A 5,436-nucleotide genomic window follows, 5' to 3' on the forward strand; every position below is an offset into this window, starting at 1 on the left:
GCAGTGACTTGAAAGTTGGAACATAGATTCTTTGATATCCATATTAAACATCCTCAAAGTGGAAGGTCATGAATCATAACTAGGTGAAAGACATTCAAAGGCGAACATGCCCTCCGATCACTGTTTGACACTTCAGTAGAAAATGCAGAACTGAAATGAACTCAAAATGGGACTTCGCAGAATGGCTCAAAATGTCAATCTATAATCATGGAACACATCAATAGGATGAATTAAGGATGTTAGAAACATAAAACACCATTTAGGTATTAAGACAACAGCTGGGTACATATGCATGAAAAGCGTTCATATGGGCTCAAAACTTAGAACGGACACTCAAAATAGGAATGCAATTTTGAGTGCCAACAATGTCTTCACTAATGATGGTTTTATATTAATTTCAATTGGTCAACAAATGATTGTTCATTATTCACATATTCACTTTGATTATGCCTACAAGGATGAAGATGTATATCTATAGGATCTTGGTTATGTGCCTAGGCATACCCATGACTAGCTATTATCATAAGGAGTTCTTGTTTAGAGTTAAAGGATATATGGGGAAAGGACAAGGGATTATGATTTAATGAAGGTCACTATGAGTATACAGAAGGGATCTTATATGGATAGCCTACAAGCCATTAAGTGCAAAAGATTCAGCAATGATTAAAAAAACTAAACGTAGATATTTAGTAGAGTTGAAAGGAAATATGCTTACTTTGGAATCAACTTCCCACAACTCTCTATCATCCAAGTTGGCCTTTGTCAAATAAATAATAACTTGACAACTTATGCCAAGCTTAATAGAAACTATATTGAATGGTAGCTAAATAGGTAGAAGGAATGAGTCTTACAAATATTTTTAAATTAATTAAACTATATAAACAACTCTCATACGAAAGATATGAATGATTAATGCATAATATTAAGGACTCTCTTTAACCATGATTAGGGATAGTTAACTTTTAATGGATCTCTCATCTTGTTTTACATGTTCCATTTCATTGATAATGTTGATAAACCATTAAATATTATCTATTTTTTAGTCTTACTGTATTGTCAAATTTGGTTGTTTGATGCATAATCTATATTATTTTCAGCATGCATCAACATTTAAATTCAGAGCTAAGTGGCAATATATTGTATCTGTTCCATGCTTGGTATCCAGAAGTAAGTCTCTTGTACAAATATTGTAATTATTTTAATTTGATCTAGTGTTGGATTCCAACTTAAAGTCACTTGTTGCTGAGATGAACCTACACTAGTATTACTACTAGAATTTGAGCGTGGTGCATAATTATAGTTAAAACAAATAAGAAACTCATTGTTTTATTTAACTATTACATTGCTATCAGTACTCATAAGCCTATTTACATAATACTTTTAAAGCAGAAAAAAAACTCTTACATAAGAGCCACATTATTAGGCATAAGAACAACTATCTACATGAAGGTGAAACTAAAATCTCGCATTGTATAAGAAATAGTTTTCTTGGTAAACACAATTTACTACCTAGATCACCAAAAATTTGTCTAAGATCTAGATCTACCTTTTGGAAATGATCTTTCTCTCACTTCAACACAGTTTCTAATCTCCATTTTTTGCATACATTATCATAATAAATAAAAGCCACTTGTAAAAACCAAATGATCATTTCACTTACATAAACCAAAATATGCAAAAAGTTATTTATTACCCTCTCTCATTTTCTTTGAAGCCTTTCAATGCTGATTTCATTTCAAGTGATACTATTTGCAAGTGACACTGCAAACTTCATTTTCTTTGAAATCTTTCAATACCAATTTCATTTTAAGTGATACTATTTGCAACTGACACTGTAATTTTCTTCAATTTACCAAAGCCATCCGCACAGATCTTCCCCCTAACCCACTATAGGCAGGGACTAGAGTTGCCTGTAGCACTTGTTTAAAATATGATTGGTTTATACAATTTAGTGTTAACATTTTTTGCAGACATCTTACATAATATTGCACTAGTTTCGTCTACATTTTAAGATGATTTTTTTAACATAATTAAACCTATTATCTATTTCACTTAGAAGTTTACCTTTTAAAACTAATATTTAGTAATTAAATTTCACTAAACTACTTAATCTATTCAAATTCTATTTGTTTTCAAAATTACCATAGTCAAATAGCACAATTTATTAAAACTAATATTGAGTAATTAAATCTCACTAAACTACTTAATCTATTCAAACTCTATTTGTTTTCAAATTTACCATAGTCAAATAGCACAATTTATTCATTCATTTCTTTGTTCCTCAATTTCTTAGTATTAGTATAAATTAAATTTAGTTTTCATTTAATAACTTTATTATAGTATATAGAATATTTAAATTAATAAAAATATTATATAGTATTATATATATATATATATATATATATATATAATAGTATTCATTCTTGGTAAATATTGGAGTGCACTTTTCCCAACACTGGATTTTGTCTATGATAGATAGAATCTAGAACATCCTATAAACTCCACTTGATCACAAGAAAAGTTTTTTTCCCTTCATACAAAATTGTTCCAATGTAAATAAAATTTATGATCACTTACATGCTAGAACACATTATCATGGGTCACAAATTCTTCCCAAATAAAAATAACATTTAGAATCATGAAGAAACTTGAAAATTTGGAAATTCCTTAAAATCTCAAAAAAATAATTTTTTTTTGGAAAATCTCAAATGATGGAGAAATTCAAGAAAATTTTGAAAAGTGAAAATTGTGAAATCCAAATGAACAAAAAACTAAAAATTTGGAAAACTTATTAAAAAAACCAAATTCTTGTGGAAGTCTGAAATTTTTGAAAAAGAAAATGCAAAAGGTTGGAGAAATTTCTTGGAAGATGAAAAGTAGGATTTAGAAGTAATTTTTAAAAAATGACTTTTTGTTTTGTGAAAAAACACAATAGGATTTTTTTTTATTAAGATAGAAATTTAATAATAATTTAATTAATATTTAATTTATTATTTAAATATTAAATATTATTTTTCAATAATTTTTTAATAATTAATTCGCTAGAAAATCATATTGAAGCACAATTTCACCATGAAGTCAAAGGAATCAAATAGGCAACTTTTTGAAAATTAGGAGAAAAGTAAGAACAAGTGGTGAAAAAATGGAATCTTGGTGATTAAGTAAAGCAACTGCTTAATTTTACCATACATTTTTAAAGGCACCTTTTTGAGAAACATGACTTATATAAAGAAATCACTTCATTCTTTCATTCTCACACAAAAAGTTGAAGAATGAATTAAGAGCAAGAGTGGAATTTAAAAGGCTTGTGGGGAAAACCTTGAAGTAATTTCTCTGAGAAAACATGAAGATATAAATCTTAATGGTCTCGATATGAATGAGTTCAATCAGAGATGTTTAGATAGAAGGACCACCATCCTACACATGTGGCCTCTAGGATTATGAACACCAAAATTATTGTTGTAGTTGGTTTTCCTCCCGCTTTTCAACATCTAGAGTTGATCGTGAAATTTTCCAAACATATATTCTTCTAGATACAGAATGATCTAGGATTCATACGTAACCATATATTTTTCTAGAATGAATAATATAAGACCATCATAAGATATTAAAATTAAGTTCTACACACTATAATACAAGTTACACCAATTTTACATAACACAAATAACCTTCAAGGACTAATCCACGCATTATCCTTTACAAGTCTTCACAAACTGAAAACTAGATTCTTCTATCTCAAACATAGCATGTCGATTATGTCTCTAATAAGCATCCAAGTCAGATAAAAAGGCTATAACCTCACCAAAAATATGGAACTCAATCTATGGCATATTGTTGAGGTAGGAGCATATTATGCATGATAGAGTGGTTTTTTATTTGGAGTTAAAGAACTCAAGAAAAGAAGGGTTGATGGTCGGTCATTGTTGAGTAGTTCTTGGATGCAGTGTTAGCTAATGAACTCATTCATTGATGAAGATCAACATAGCTTATGGTGCTTGTAAAATCTTGTGTAGTATTGGCGAAGTGAGGTCAACATATACTTTTTTGTTTGATGTATATTGGGCTCAACATCTATTGTGTTACTCGATATATACTATTTCTCAACAATGTTTGGTGGTTTTGATAATGCTCAACAATTTGGTTCACTGAATGGTGTTCTATGGATTAGATCAACCAACTTGGTTAATTTAATGCACATAGCATATAATTGTGACATGGATCGATCGTAGGGGTGTGTGTGGACCTATTTGGGTCTTGGTTATTTATTCTATGTGTATTAAATAATGGTTGTAAGATAATTAAGACATTTTATGTTTATTTGGGTTCTAGATGATTATATTTGGAACATGTTGACTTGTGGCCATGCAATTATTTATGGAGGGCTTGGATAGGCATTCAGTTAGAGATCTATAAGAGAATATTTTCATGTTTAGGGATTTGGAGTTGGAAATTTGAGAGCAAGGCTAGTGGCTGAGGCTTGAGAGATAAGGAGGTTACTTGGTGGCTTGTGGTGCAGGAGCACCTAGGGGTAAAGATAAAACCCTAACTCATTTTTTGTTTGAAAATGGTCTAACCAACCATTGAATGAGTAAGGAATTAATATAAATTTCCAAGATAGGTTTAGGATGTGTGGTTGGGTGAACCCAAAATAGTGGGTTACACTTTTTTGCTTAAACTAAGATTGAATTGTGAATTTTTTAGAAAACTTTCACTTTCAAATGCAAATTGTCAGTTAATGATTAGGAATTTGAAGATAAACTAGATTAGAGTTTTTAGGATTTTCTATCTAGATTCTAAATATATTTTTAAAATTTTCTCTTAATTGATTTTATTGAATTATTTTCTCTCCTATGAAAATTGGTATGTTATCAAAAACCTTATTTTGAAATAGTAATGTTTCTTTTGACAAACATAACATTTTTATAAAATAGATATCAATTTTATTCTTTTAAATTTATTTTGATAACCTCCATACCAAAACCTTGGAGGAGATCTAATATATTTATCCTTAGTATTTTATATTTTATCGGAGTTTAAAGTTGACATAATACTAATTTGGGCATATGTGGTTTTTGACACATGTAACTTATTATATATCTACCTAATTTCAAAAATTATTATTTTTGATTGAAAGACGAGTCAAATATAGAGATTGTTTCTATTTATCAAAAAAAATATTCTCTTAATTTCTATTTTTCCATGAGCTTTGAATATAGAGGTTTATTTTTTATAATGAACCTCTGTTCAATTCACATAAAAAATGTACACCTAAAAAATTAAAAACATAGCAAATTAATAGTCATTAGAAAGCTAGTTCAAAGTACTTCTATCATGCAAAATGACATGTCTTGATTGCTCCATCTGAATTAGGTAATTGAGCTAGGAAGCCATGAAAACACTGGAAATCTTCTAACATTTTGAGAAGACTTGTAATTA

Source organism: Cupressus sempervirens, chromosome 10 (genome assembly GCF_028749045.1).
Source record: "Cupressus sempervirens isolate cs-2001-9-10 chromosome 10, ASM2874904v1, whole genome shotgun sequence".
Classification (NCBI taxonomy): Eukaryota; Viridiplantae; Streptophyta; class Pinopsida; order Cupressales; family Cupressaceae; genus Cupressus; species Cupressus sempervirens.